At 36.9% G+C, this 15,351-nt stretch overlaps 1 protein-coding gene and 1 long non-coding RNA gene across 5 annotated transcripts in view; one reads left to right on the forward strand and one right to left on the reverse strand.

Annotated features, from left to right (window-relative positions):
* CNTNAP2 (contactin associated protein like 2) overlaps nt 1-15,351 on the reverse strand; it is a 1,017,942-nt gene that overhangs the window by 221,169 nt on the left and 781,422 nt on the right. The gene's annotated exons all lie outside the window — the stretch shown is intronic.
* On the forward strand, nt 12,076-15,220 carry LOC113953111. Of its 2 annotated transcripts, none has more exons than XR_003529741.1 (3): nt 12,076-12,234; nt 14,028-14,141; nt 15,026-15,220. It is a non-coding gene; the product is annotated as an uncharacterized LOC113953111 (long non-coding RNA). The 2 variants fall into 2 exon arrangements; XR_003529742.1 differs by lacking the exon at nt 15,026-15,220 and adding an exon at nt 14,276-14,365.

Raw genomic sequence — 15,351 nt, forward strand, 5'->3', positions numbered from 1 at the left:
GAACTTGACACTGTTCATGAAGAGTAACAATCTGATATTTTAGGAAACATTTTTTGCTACTGATGTTCTTTGTAAAGCAAAGAAAGTGAAAGAATGGCAGAATCTAAGAAACACTATGAATTCAAAGAGTAAGAGTTATTTATTAATTACGACCAGTAACTTTTTAAGAAGATATGAGATTTGAGAGAAATTTTTTTATAGACCTCTATCATAAGAGGTGAAAACTTATAGGTTGAAACTTATGAAAAAACAAGTTATTTTGATTGCTTCCTAATCCTGATTTAATACTTGTATTCATCACCTACAAACCAAAAGATGTATATGGATTTGATGCAATGAGATTTGAATAATTTTTGGAAAAACTTAAATATATCATATTGATACATTTGAAATTTAAAGATGCAGAAGTTGATTTATATACTTTTTTTTCATATTTAGAACCATTAAGAATTTGGGAAAGAAATGGTGACTAGTAAAACCTATGAATTGTTATTGTTTCTTTCAATTGCATATCAGTTCTTTTTGCTCAGACAAAAAGTTTTTTAATAGTTTGTCTTATTCTAAAACTTAGCAATTTGTGAATTGAAACTTACACAGTTTCTCTATGCACAGGTGATCTGTGGCTACCTGTGGGCTAGAAAGATAGTGTAAAATAATTATGAATTGTAGAAAATAGAATTGGAAATATGCTGGAAAAGACCTTTATAATCATTGAGTCCAAACATTAGGAGCAGTGCCAAGTCCACTTCTAAAGTGTGTCCCTAAGTGCCACACCTACAGATCTTTTAAATCCTTCCCTGGATGGACCATTCCAACAGTGGGAAAGATTTTCAATTCTCTTTTTCTATAACTTTGAGAATCAGACTGATTGATTCCCTTCAGAGACTGCATTCAGCCACAGGAAGACAAGACACCTGCCTTTTATTGGGATCCCCTCAAGTGCGGGAGCCCACCAGGCAGCACAGTTCCAGACACTTTGCAGAGGTGCAACCTCCTTCCCTCTCCAGGCCTCCCAGGACCTGGCACATCACAGGTTGAGAGGCTGACTGCATTGGGCTAGAGGTCTCACACAGTAAGGAAAAGTCAACAGTTACACATAACAAGTAAGAGGGACTTGCCCAAATCATATCAGCCAGCCACCTGTTTAGCAGTATTTCTTGACCATCAGATGATCACTTTCTTGGCTGACAAAAATGAACAAATATCAGAGCTCTATGATCTCACATCAGTTGTCACTAGCTCAGAATATTTCTCTGTGAGTAGAAATAACAAATTTACAACTCCAAGGACTGAGCAAACTTGTCATGGTAGAAGTATTTAATCTCTCTGCACCTGAAGTATGAAGCCATTTGCACAATGTTGTACTCAAATGTTAGCTGTAAACACTGTAGTTCTGCTGCAAATAGTGTAAGACTAAGAAAAAGGGAGAAACATCACTGGTTTTTCTTTATTTTTATTGTCACAACTAAGCTTGGTTTTGCAAAATGGCTGCACACTGAGACAGCTTTCCTGACAAGCTCTGGACACCTTATGCCACCATGCTGGCCATTCAAAACAGTTTGCAGGTCGAGGCAAAGGGACAGCTTTCAGGGGAATTTACAGAGATTTTCTTCACCAGAACAGTGACAGCATTAGTGTGCAGGGGGAGACAGGCATGCTATTTTTAAATTCTGCTGCCTGATGTGCAGCTCTCACATCAGATGAAGGTGATTGCTGCTGCTGTAGCCTCTGTGAAGGAGTAATTGCCTCACTCCCTCCTTGAATCTTTGAAGAGATAAGAAAATCCCAGCTTTGTTAAGCAATATGCTAAGTTCTCCTTCCTAGCACCCCACAGAAACAGAGGCTGTCAAAATGTGATTCTCTGTCTTTTCTGACCTTCAAGGATCAGCTTTGTCGTTAGGACTGACATGCTAATTATAGCCACATAAAAAACTGGATACAAAAACTCGGCTGTATCACAGGAGGAGCCATGATCATTGCACTGCATGTTTCATTGACAATATGTGCAGTTCTGCTACTACACATGATGCCAAGGAAATATTTTCCACTGTAGTCCATTTCAAATCACAGGAAATAACATATCTACAGAAGGCTTACCCTATTTTTTACCCTGGACACCTTATTTTTACACCCAACCACCAATCCCAATCAACCACTTTTCCAGTGATACTGTGTTAGTACAACTTACCTAAAAGGTTTGAAAGGAACAATTGATCCTTTATCTCTGACCCGCCCCAGGGCCTGCTCCTCTGCCTCTCCACCAGCCCCCTTTTCCTTCACTCTGATGCCAGGACTATTTGCCAATATGAGGGTAAGAGCACTGGGCCACCAGGCTCAGGTGAACAGATGGGAGTGGGACAGTATCACAAGTGATGGATTACCTAATGATGTAAATTCTCATTTTCAAGGTACAGTATTTTTAAAGGGATGGTAATTTTCTGAGGATCAGGTGATTTGCAGGAAATGAAGAGCCATGCTTTTCCAGTCAGGAAAGCTCTTACTGTTTATCATTAACAATCTACCACTGAGAACGTTTTAACTGTGAGTCCTGAGGGGATTGCGCAGTGGTTTACAAGTAGTGGATGCTTCTTCCCTTTCTCTTCTCCTTGCTGAACAACAACAAATGCTCCCTGGCTTCAAAATCTTGAACTATTGGTCCTTGCCTCCAAAAGCAGAAATAGACCTTCCTCTCCTGTGTATGGCAGTTTAATATGAAATGCTCGTGAGGATAAACTGCTAAGTTTGACACTGCCACCTTAAAATGGATCTGTCTTTGAAAGCAGTGATCTGTGAAAGCCCCACAGCTGGCACTGGGGGTGGAGAGACAGAGAGGGAAATTTCTTCCAGCTGGCAGACTGAAGTGCTAAAAGGAAAATATTGCCAGGAAGAATAGGTGCTGAAGACTGTCTGTAAAGCAACCAAAACCCTCTGTATTTACTAGTGAGACAAACTTCATTCACCTAGGGGAGATGGATATTTGAAAACTACATGTTATTATTCAAACATTTATTTCTGGTTTGCTATTGTTTCTCGCTCACATTTCTTGATTGTTGCAGAATGTCATAAATTATTGTTAAAATTTTTCAAGCCATAATAACAAGGATGGGAGCTTTCCAATAATTTTAAATTGCATGAATTTTGGTATTTAAAATATCTGTGTACATTTTGGTCATACTGATTTTGCTAGCAACAGGTGGTCTTTTATTTTAAGACCTGTTATTTTCTAGCTTTCTATCTCCCATACACTCAGGACACCTCATATCATACAGTGAAGACAGCCCTTTTTTATTCAATATAAGCAGGATCAGGCCTCCAGCCTGTTAAACTAAAAGCTTTTCAGCTCAGATACACAGCAACTACCATCAGTCAAAGAGTGAGTGCCAGGAGTTAAGTCTCCTGAGACACAGTTCCTGTACAATCTTTTAGCAGAAAAACTACCCTATAATCCTGTAGTACTGCATCATTCAAATATAATGGATGAAATTAGTTAGGAGCTGAAGTGCTTAGTTACCAAATCTCCTCATGCTGTATGATAAAAAAGGAAGAAAAAAATCATAAAATTATGAAAAGAAGTAGGCAGCATTTTTAAGAAATAGCCCTCAGGAGAAGCTGAGAGAAGTCCTTACCACTAAATCAGCATATCCAACCAGATCACTAATTAATGACATTGGCACTAAATAACCCTTGGTAGCATGGCAGCATGCTGATATCAGTTGGGATTCCTGTGATCATTATTGCAGAAGGAAGGAAGGAGGATTGAAATTCACACAGATGGAAGAAATGGAAAGAAATAGGTGTTTTTGAGAGAGAGAAAATAAAGTTTATGGCCTAGAAAAAGTGTCAGATTTTGAACTAAACTAGCTCAAGTTTTAAGCTTCTGTTACAAATGGACTGTTCTCAAACATACCACTATTTAAAAAAAAGAATGGGAAAACACACTCTATTTCATGATTTGAAAATAACTGGCCGTTTTAAAGAAGAGGGAAACTATTGTTTATGAACATCGTCTTTAAATCTAAAAAGTTGCTAGGGCATAATTAGAGTAGGTCCTAGCATATTCTTATAATTAATTTTCAATTAACCCAAATGACTACTTTCTGTATCAAGCGTTATAATCCTTCTGGTTGCTCATAAGAGAAAAATGAGCATTTATTAAGAGGAATGAGGCTGTGGGTGAGAAACCTTGTGAACTACAATATCCAACTACACCTTCAACAGAAGCCTGTGAAAAATTGAACAATTGGTGTTCAGCTGTGGTAAAATGAATGAAGAAGTCGTATACTAGTGACATTTTTTGTGGGAGTCTAATCCATTGGCCTTTCATAGCACTTTTCCTTAAGCACTGCTGAAGTACCTTTCACATAATACTGGAAACTTCGACCAAATGAATGCATTGCCAAAAGGATTCTGTAGACATCTTGAGCCTAGAGAGGAAACAGCCACTGAGAATGGAGCCAATTTGCTAAGAATTTTTTTCTGAGGTACTGTGCTATAGTCATCCTTTCCCCCGAGCAACGTGAAACTTTGGTGTAGCTGCTTAGTTATTTGGGTTAGTAAAAATTAAAAATTATCCAGGAATCTTATGAGACTGAGTAGCAGGTATACTTTAAAAACCAGTCCTAGTGGTTGAACAAGCTTATAAATGTTATAGAAGAATTAGAAAAGACACTGAGCAAGATGGGGAGGATGTAGCTACACCTGAACAAGGAAAAAACTGAGTACAGAGTATTGCTTAAGCTGCATTTCTCCAAACTGGAAAAGAAATTAAAACAGATAGAATACTAGCTTATCATAAATGGCATGGAAAATGCAAATATGGATGTTTCTGGTAATATGACAACACTGATGACTATCAAATGAAATAATCAGACAAGAAACTGGAAAGAAAAGGACTTATCTTTTATGTTTTTATTCACATCTTTATTCACTCTATGATGACATCATGGCACATGCACATGAAAAAAAGCAAGAACAATTTTGAAAAAAATAGCCTAAATCATGGATGAAATGATCCATTTAAATGTTAGTGGTACAAAGATACCTCTTACAATTCAGCAAGTCCTCAACTCACAGACTGATGAAAGTTGCTCTCAAACACTTGCTGTATTTTTACAGTCTTGTCTAGGCAAATGATACTTTTGCCAGACAAAAAATGCAAATCTGGCTATTTGGTTTGACTCATTGCATCTTTCTCTGTTTTTATGCTCACTAAGTATTTCTAATTCATGTATTAAAACAAGCAAGTGAAAAACTAAATCGCATCTACAACTATGTCTCCTAGATGAATGTACTTTCCTTGGTTTAGAAGCCAGTTTTATAAACTGTCTGGACTAAGTGAAACAATGGATCAAGTTAACCGGTGTAACTCTGTAGGCAGTCAGTCATAAACCATGGTCACACCACTGATATACTTTATACACAGTATATATGCCCACCAGAGATATCCTTCATAGAACTGTGTCATAAGCAGACATTCTCCAAGTCACTCTGCAAGTGTTCTGCATCACCTTGACATGAGCAGCATTTACAGCCCCACTGAAAAGAAAGAGCTGATTTATATCTTTACTCTTAGAAAAAAACAGTTCAAACTCATTTTAGAGAAATATGTGAAATCACCTGTAGTTACCCTTATCCCTAGTCAAATGCTACCTGTGTTCAGCCTTTCAAGCTCTGCATATAAATAACTAACACAGACCACTGTCTATGCCTTTCACATACAAGATTTAGAGAATTATTTAAAATTAAGTACAGTTGTTGAAAGACAATCTACAAAAAGCAGCATAGGATATTCTTTTTTGTTTAGAACAGGTTAAAAGAAGAGGATAAAAGATGAAAAGGATATGTGCAGAGAACTAAGATCTTTCATTTACTTCTAAAACTATTTCACTAATTGCTCTCTTTCATAAGGTGTGTCTTGAGAAAATGAAATTTAATAAGGGGAAGGAATAATAATTAAACATCTAAAAATGAAAAAAGGTTTGAATTAAAGGCCTTTGAAAGTACAGAAAATTGAAGGTGACGAACAAGAATACAAAGATTAGAAAAATCAAGGCAAGAAAGACTTAAAATAGAACCTCATAACAGCTGACTCCTCGTATCTCAGGTCTTTCTTTTTCACTTAGAATCATAAAAAATAATTTTATAGAAACTGTACCATTCCCATCTACACGAAGAAACTATTCTTCTTTTAATACCAAAACTATCCGTATTTTTGGCAAATTGTTGCCCATTCATTGAGCTAAAATTAAACTAAAACTATTCCTGCTAGCATGCCCTGAAAAATCCCAAAAAGAGCATCCATGAACACTTCATTGTTTGAGGATTCTAGAGACACTACCATTACGATTCCCCTCCACTCCCCCTCTTAAGGGCAAGGTCCGTAGCTTCACTTTTTCAGTTTGAAATGCAATAGATATAAATGAACAATGCTTACCCCAGTCACAGTTCACAGCAATCATGTAATATTAAAGGAAAGGAAGAAAGATTTAAGATTACTGAAGAGAGCGGGATTCAGTGAATCACATTACAGAGGAAAAATATGTCTAGGGAAATCTCCCATTTTTTAAATAATCTTCAAATATTTATGCCTAAAACCAAACAGGAAAATCATAGGACTGATCATGTACCACAGAAAGTATAACTAGGCTTAGGGCAAACACTGTTTAGTTATGGTATTTAAATAAAAACATTTTGTACCTGAAAAGTTAACAGAAAATATGAAAATAATCCTTTGAAAATGTACTAATATTAAAATAAATTTGGTCAGGTACAAATCTGTAAACATAATCTACATAATTTGGTTTCATTTTGAGCTCACAAGGCAAATCTCTGTATAATGCACATATCTTCAAATGCACAGCATTCTGTGACACTAGTGACAGTTTTGTCACTAGTCCTAAAAGTATGCTACCTTTTACATTTCTGATTTGCAATAACATATAGGTACCTAGTTCTCTCTAAAAGTGAGTGGCAGTCAAACTCTCTTGGCCTCCCTCTAAGGCTTTATGCTGAAGTTACTTGTGTGGACTCAGATCATCTTGTCAATCAAAATACAAACCTAAGTAACAGTTCTGAGCCTTTTCTCACATTTCATGATAGATGGCTATTTTGCAGAAGTGCCCACTATGACACAAGCATACTCAAAGGACTCGAAAGGACTGGAAGGTTTAAGATCTTCTGGTACACAACTAAAATACGTCATTACTGGTAAACCAAATTGCGTCACTCTACTCACTAAGAAAACTTAAGTTTACTTGAATCAGAGCTTGTTTACAGTACTGTGTTGTTTAATTGTGATCACACCACTGAAAACTTCAGCAAAAGGAGTATCCCTTTGGAACTGCACAATGCATTGCCACAGAATGTGCTTTTGAACCCAAAAAGTAACCAAAGCCCAGGAAAGCCCTAGTCTCACAGCAAGACTGAGAAATGAAAAAGGTAGGGTTTCACATTTCCAAGCTTTACCCTTCTGCTTCTCTCCCTGATCCTGCTGCTGGGTGAGCGAGTGGACGGCTGAGTGGGGCTTGGTTGCTGGCTGGGGTGAAACCACGACACACAGGGAGTAAAGATTCCTATACAGTCTTTGTGAGCCTCAGACTAGAAAAACGGAAAAATTATCTGGAAGATACTGAAGCCATAAAGTGGTACATCGGGCTTGGATTTGATCCAATTTACCCTGGTTTATCAGCGGTGCCTTTCACTTATTTTCACAATTTACTCTTTAATTGCATTGGCATCAGAATTCAGAACCCATGTGCAGAACCAAAGAAGGACACATTTCTCTCTTAATATGCCATTGAGCTGTTTACCACATCAAAATAGATCTGATAACCTAAGAACTGAAAATAGAGCACTTTAAGAAACAATATACTGTATCTTTGGCCTTACATTCTGGACTAAACTCAGGTAAAATTCGTTATGAAAACCAGTAGGGATCCTGCCCTCAAGGGGACTGTTATGCAAGGCTTCAATTATCAAAGCAGTTAGAGCTAATTCTAAAGGGAATCAATCATTTTGTAGAGGCAGCTAATAATTTAGTTACAGGAAATGTATATTACAGATGTAGGTTAACACTCATTCACCATATTTGGAATGTGAAAGAATATTTTAAATATTAATTCAAAATTACAATAAAAAAACTTAACAGTTAAAAAAATGACACCCTGGGACATACTCAGGGTTGTGATTAAAAATTGTAGAATTACTCTCAGTGATTGACATCAATGATTTTTGTCTCTCCTCCTGTTCAAAGGTTTTTGATGATGGAGTAACAGTGCTCAAGATCTGCTTATTTGCTGTGAATGTGCTATTCAAGTAATGTTTTTCTTAAGTGGGGGATAGAAAACTTAATTTTACATATGCTTGAAGTATCAAATAAAAAACCAACATGGAACATAAAACATAAGAACTGAGAAGAAGATAAATACAATTTTGGTAACCAGCAACAAAAAATATTTACTACATTAGAATTCCAAAGATATTAAAGATCAGAAAACTATCAAAAGTAATCGAGGAAAACTCACAACTCAAAGAAATAGAAAAAGCTGAGAGAAGTAAGTCTGTACATTAGAATATATTAATTAAAAAAATTCTAATCCCATAAAATGTATTCAATCAAAAAAAAGGCACACTTTTGTGGAAACCTTATCTACTGCAAGAATATAATTTAGCAAAGTTTAACATTCCTGTAGGCTGTACTTCTGCTCCAATTCTCTTCTAAGATTGTGGGAGCCTCAGGCACTATAAAAATAACAAAGAAATTACTAAACAGCAGAAATCGTGTTAGAACAAACTTCCTATATTTTATCACATTGTTATTAATATACAAAAAATTTTAATGTTACAGGCACACGTTTTATGTGTAAGTCTGGTAGAATGTTTCAGATTGATATTAAATTCAGTTGTCACTCATTCTATCAGAAGACAGAGTGATTCCCAGCTGTGCAATTACTAGGAAATTTTGCAGGCTCAAGCCTCATCACACAGAATAACAAATATCTCCTTTCTGAATAACTAAGATAATCCTCAAACTATGTTTCAGAAGAAACCTCTTCACTCAAGAAGTTTTTCAGGGTAAACAGCAAAGGCACAACAGATATTAACTGCTGTCTCCCAACACTTGTTCCCACAGCTTCCTTCTTTGCCCTTGTGAAGAGCAGCTGTGGAAGAACAGCATGTCCCCGCTCACCAGATCCACTCCCACCATGCCTTTGATTGCCTCTGCTTAATTGCATGACTACAGTAAACTTCCATTGCTTTCTACTTCTAACACGAGCACAGAAACAGTAGACTGAGGGAGCACTCATTTTTAGTATACCACAGAGAGCGCTGCTTATCAAATCCTGCACAGTAACACTTATGCAGGCCCACAGCCAGTAACAGAGATAATCAGTCACCCAGAAGTCAGCAACTGAAGAAGGCTGAGTTTCTGAGGTATTGGTGATGGTATAATTTTTCTATGAGTGATGGTGTCTGAAAAAGAAAAATACTCCTATTTGACTTTCTTACTCTGTGTTGAATTTGCAAGGCTTAGTAACAAGAACAGAACCAATGACTCAACAGCTTGATCATTGTGAAACAACCACATAAACCACCATATTTCATACCATAACATAACATATACAGCTACAACTTATCTGTGAGACAGTTCTCCATTCACATCAGCTGTTAACCAATTCCTGTCAAGCAGTACCTTGGAGGGGTGCCAGCTAGACATTTTTAATGTTTAAAACTTATTTAACACAGTATCCAGCATTTGCAATTATGTGGGCTTTTTTGTTTTTTTGGTTGGTTGGTTGGTTTGGTTTTTTTTTTTTACAATCATAAGTCTGCACAATGTAACAGCATAGATTGAACTGGTACTTTTGTGTTGCATTCATCCAAATGGATATGGTAACTGCTTCTTCACAGAACACTCTGACTGTAGATCTGATCTACAGACAGGAATATGAATAAACATCCCTATTTTGTTGAGCTTCTGTGATCTCATTTGAATGACCAATGCTTGCTGAATAAATTCCTTAATACTGTTTCCAGGCATAACTAAAGACAAAGACATTTCAATACAAACCTGAATAAAACAAATATTTTAATTCAATCAGATGGACAAATTGGTTCATGGAAACACCACTTGCAATTCAATAATGACATTTTTAGGTTGCCATATTTTATAAAGAACATTTATAAAGCTGTTAAAAATTAGAAATCACATATGCAAAATGCATTTTTCATTCCTAACTCTAGTGCTACAAGGATTTCCCTGCAGAATGAAAGTGCATGCTTGGTATTGTAAAAGTCTGCAATGTTTTAGAGACAGAATTTTAGACTTTCAAATCTCCATACACAAACTTTATTAAGAAATAACTTGGTTGTATACTGCCTATTTTGACCCTACTGTGATGACTTACATTTCATGAATGTAAAACTAGATCCAAGTATTTTTTTTTTAAATACACAGATCTTACTCATCACTTGGTAAAGTTAAGACTTTTCCTAGAGCAATGGCTAGAGTCCACATCAGCTTGCATCTACATGGATGTGTTAAGATAAAAATGTACTACATAATGTGCAAACTGTAAATAATGTTACATTTATTTCTTGTTTTCTGCTTCCACAAATTTCTGACATACTGTAATAGTGGAAGTGCACAAAAGTAAATTTAACAAAGGTACAAATTCTGTATTGGACTCTATAAAAAATTAGCATAGCCTGATTATGACACCATCTATAATGAAAAAAAAAAAAATTGTAATCCTGATCTCTGTCACTGCTTTTGCCTGGAAGACCATGCTTAGATACAAACTTCCCTCCAAAATTATGAATTAATATTAATAAAGTATATTTGAGTAATAGACAATGCACATTTATGAAATATTCCTATAGTAATTTCAATTTAGTGCTACAGTAAAAAACAGATTGGAGGAAAGGACTATCAGTACATGATATTCAAGTCACTAGAAGGCCTTATAATCATTGACAATAGAGAGGTTTTCCTAACTCTAAACCTACTTTCTGTTTAGCACAGGTTGACTGTTGACGTAACTTTAATGAACTGGGTCAGTGATGTTGAAAGCAAAGCAACTTCAGAAAATGGAAGAAGAAATTCAAGTCCCTAATATTGTGTAATATGCTGCAGATTTCTCCATAAAAATGCTTATATACACTCAAAATATTTTGTCATTCACGGCTTCTTATTTATCAAAATGAAAAGGTAATTTAGAAGATTTAGTATAATAAGGGATTGTACAATATATTCTGACAATGTCAGGTCCTGTATTCATTAAATGAACTGTAGTAATCTTTGGGAAAAATCTCGGTAGCACTGAGAATTGCAGAGGTGAGTCAATTAATAGCCTTCTCTAAAGACTTGATTTAAATCAGTCCTCAGACAACATGTCAAATGATTGAGTAGAAATGAATGGAGGCTTAGGTGTACTGAATCTGCTGAGAGTGTAAAAACACGTCTGCTGAAAGCCTTTGCTTACTTTAATATATGTTGACTGGCCACAATTTGACTTAATCAACTTTGGCTTTTGGTTGGCACTATTCTATTATCTAGCATGTTAACAGGGTCCCCCTTTCTATCCTTTTTAAAGATGGGTACAATGTTTCCCTTTTTCCAGTCACCTGGGACTTCGCCGACTGCCATGACTTGTCAAATATCATGGAGAGTGGCTTGGCAACTACATCAGCAAATTCCCTCAGGATGCTGGGATGCATCACATCAGGTCCCATAGAGTTATGTGCATTCGGGTTCCTCAGGTGGTCATGAACCTGGGACACCAGATCAATAATTGTTGGGTTGAAACCACCTCGGGAGTGTATGTCTCTCTGTGTGTGTGTGTGCGTGTGTGTGTGTGTGTATGTGTGTGTGTGTGTGTGTGTATGCAGGTGGAAGGGATGGGTCAAACCTCACGGAGGTGAAATGGCACTGTAGCCCTCATGACAGGCCTCTGAAGCCCACACGGGGAAGCCTTGGAACACCTGTCAGTCACAAACGACCTGGGAAAACCATAACACATCTGCTGGAGCGCCTAAGCCAGGCTCAGATTGGCAGGGACAGTGAGGACACTGCCTCCACCCCAGCCTAGAACCGCAGAGTGGCCAGTGGGCCAGAGGCACTGCCTGGGGGGGAGTTGCCATAGGGATCAGAGCAGATAAAACCAAGGGCATATGTTTGCCACGTGTCACAGCCCTGCCATGTGGACGTGTGAGAGCTTCCACAAGGTTCCAATGGTAGCTATATAATTTGTCTCTCCCTCTTTCTCCTCTCTTCTCTTTCTTTGCTCCCTTCTTGGTGCTTTGGGTGGCTTGGAGCTGGCGAGATTGGATTTTAACTTAAGTGTTGTGGATTAGCATGTGCGGGGTTGATATCGTGGTGAAATGTTTTGTCTAGCTTGTGTGGTGCACTTTTGAACTTTGGCCAGGTTCCCTTATTTTCTTCCCTATATTATCAATAAAAACACCTCTTGGGAACAAGTCTGTGGCTTATTCTCTTGACACTATCTTGAGGTATTGAAGAACCCGATATATATATTTTAAAGTAAAACTCCTGACTGAGCCCGTGAGCTTGCAGCTCCGGGGCCAGAGTGTTATAGGTAAGCACTCTGCTTCCCCATTTCCTGTCCTGCTGTCCATCTACTAGAGAGGTGTGGGAAGAGAAGTTGACACTGAAGACTGAGGCAAAGAAGTTGTTGAGTACCTCAGCCTTCTCATCATTTTTATCGGTTTTTCAGAGTTGTTTATTGAGGTAGGGGGGGAAGGGAGAGGGAAGATACATCTTCTTTGATCTTCATTTTCTGATTAACATACCCGTAGAAGCCCTTCCTGTTACTCTTTGTATCCCTTGTCAAGTTCAGTTCCATTTTTGTCTTGCCCTTCCTCACGCCGTCCCGTACTTCCCTACACATAGTTGTGTTCACTGGTTCCTATCAAGGAGAATCACAAATTCTTCAAAGTGCCAATGCTGGCTATCCTAACTGGTTCAGGGAATTATGCTCTTGAAAAGTGTTTTAGCTACAGGTGCAATTCCTTCTGACAACTTCTGGGTACAGTTTTGACACAGAATGCCACATTTCCTATCACTGAAGGTTCAAGTGGTGCCCTACAATCTGAGTACGTTTTACCAAGACTTTAGTATCCTCTGAGATGAAAATTTGTAGATCAACCTCTAAGCATAATGTAAATATTTTCACTCTCTCACACTCCAAACTGTGCTGGCATTTCTAAGGACTGAGCTGTCCCCCATACGATTCTGCTGGAAGAACGGAACACTACAATGCTACTATAATTAGTTTCCATCACATTTCATTGCCAGTTTCAAGACACAGAGTTATCTCAATGGTAAAAACCATGGTTATAGGTTACTTCTATGCACTCTAAGTCCAGGACGCCTGTAGTGTCTATATAAATCCAGCCTACTCCACCACGTTATTCCTACAAAGAGAAAGAAGATACCAAGTTTGTCCTCATACTCTTGTAAAAATGTTTTTCATTATCTGATTTATTATTATTCTTTAGATAGGTTTCTCAAAGATCTTGTATCAAAAATGCAGATCAAAGATCTTGAGTGTTATCAAAATCGATCAGTAATTTATTTCATTCTGCATATAAAACTGAGTCCTTTGGAGACACCAACAGAAAACTGTCATAATTTATGCATGCAGAAGAATGAGAAGTGGGGAAAGAACTGTTCTATGGAAATTCATGTATAACAGTCAAGATACAGTAATTATCTTTGGTTTGCAGAGAAAATTTGGTTCTGTGCATAACTTTTACCTTTTACATATTCATTAAGCTGCTTGTATTAAATGTTGTTTTAAAATGAGTCCAGGCTAATTTTGCTGATAAAAAAATGATTACTGGCTCTCATTATTGTTTAATGTGGTTGGCTAATCACTTATTATTTGGAATGAAAACGCTACTACTAATATGCTGTTAATAGCCAGCATTCTTGACTAGGCTTTTGGGAAGAAATCTGTTTATGAATGTACTTGCTTAGTCTTTTCCCCCTTATTAAATATTTTCAGCTAGAGAAATTTATGCTTATGTGGTGTGCCTCATGGTAATACCGGAAGTCTCCTGTATCTAGATGCACTGTATGGACTGTATGTGAACAGTTTGTCGGTACAGATTCCTGACAGGTAAATGACAAGAAGTTTTTTCCCAGAAACAAGGTCCATTATAGTGGACCCAAGAAGTGAAACAACTTCTTGTATTTGATGGGGTGGTTCAGCTCATTTTTATGCCAGCTCCTGAAAGCTGAAGTCTGGTACAGGTCTACTCAGAGAAAGCTGACTAAAGGGAAATCAGCACTGCCTTCCATCTGCGAGTCAAAATTATTCTGAAAATGAACTGTGGAATTAGGTGAGGAAATAGGTAAAATGGCCCACTCAATTTTTCTAACCACTATTTTTCAGCTGGTTTCTTATGCTCTTATGGAAAATTAAATGACATCATGTTTGGACCAACAAATAGGATTTTGAAGGACTATTCACATCGTCTTTTGTCATGTGTAGTGGATTTAACATTTCTCCTGTAAATATCATTGACTTATTTCTGTGTAATAGGCATCTATAAGATTATTTTTCAATGGAAAAATAAATCAAATATTACACCACTCTTAAACACAACATATATGTACAACAGTTGGTTGTTTAAAATTTAACTCCATGTACTTTTTAGAGTGGAGTGTTAACATATTGAATATGAAAGAGCAATAATAACATTACCTTCTGAGAAGAATGCATTTAAAAATAATTTGGCGTTTTGAGAAAATATAGTTTCGTGCACAGTCGGTGAATACAAAACAATCTGGACCTTATACAGATAATGGTCTATCTTATTTTTGTTTTGATCTGTTTTATAATCGAATGTTTGTTTTCCATGAGTTCAAAATAACCATGGGCATCTTTGGAGACTCAAAACCTATTACTATTAACTAGTAAAAGTGTTAACACGTTATTCACATAAATATTTTTTGAAAAGGGATTTCTATATAACTAATCCATGTCTAATCTTTTTGCAGCCTTTATTATTACAATGAAGACTATCTTCCTCCCTTGTATTTTAGAAACAATCTGATAGCAAAGAGGTTGTACACACACAAGAAAAATTATTTTGGTTAAGGTATTACAGAAATTTTAATAGATCCACAGCAACGATTTGGCCAACATAATTATTTTCAGGCTTGAAGCAAACTTCAGTTCCAAATACTAACAAACTCCAGGTGAGTGGAGGTTCAGACTCATGCTTTAACAAGAAAAAAACCCATAATCCATCCAAACAAATGGAAAGTTCAGTTTTACTATCACATTGAGACTTGTTTTCTTGAATGTGTATGTGAGCTTACAT

Source organism: Corapipo altera, unplaced genomic scaffold (genome assembly GCF_003945725.1).
Source record: "Corapipo altera isolate COAL_440 unplaced genomic scaffold, ASM394572v1 59, whole genome shotgun sequence".
In the NCBI taxonomy this organism is placed as follows: domain Eukaryota; kingdom Metazoa; phylum Chordata; class Aves; order Passeriformes; family Pipridae; genus Corapipo; species Corapipo altera.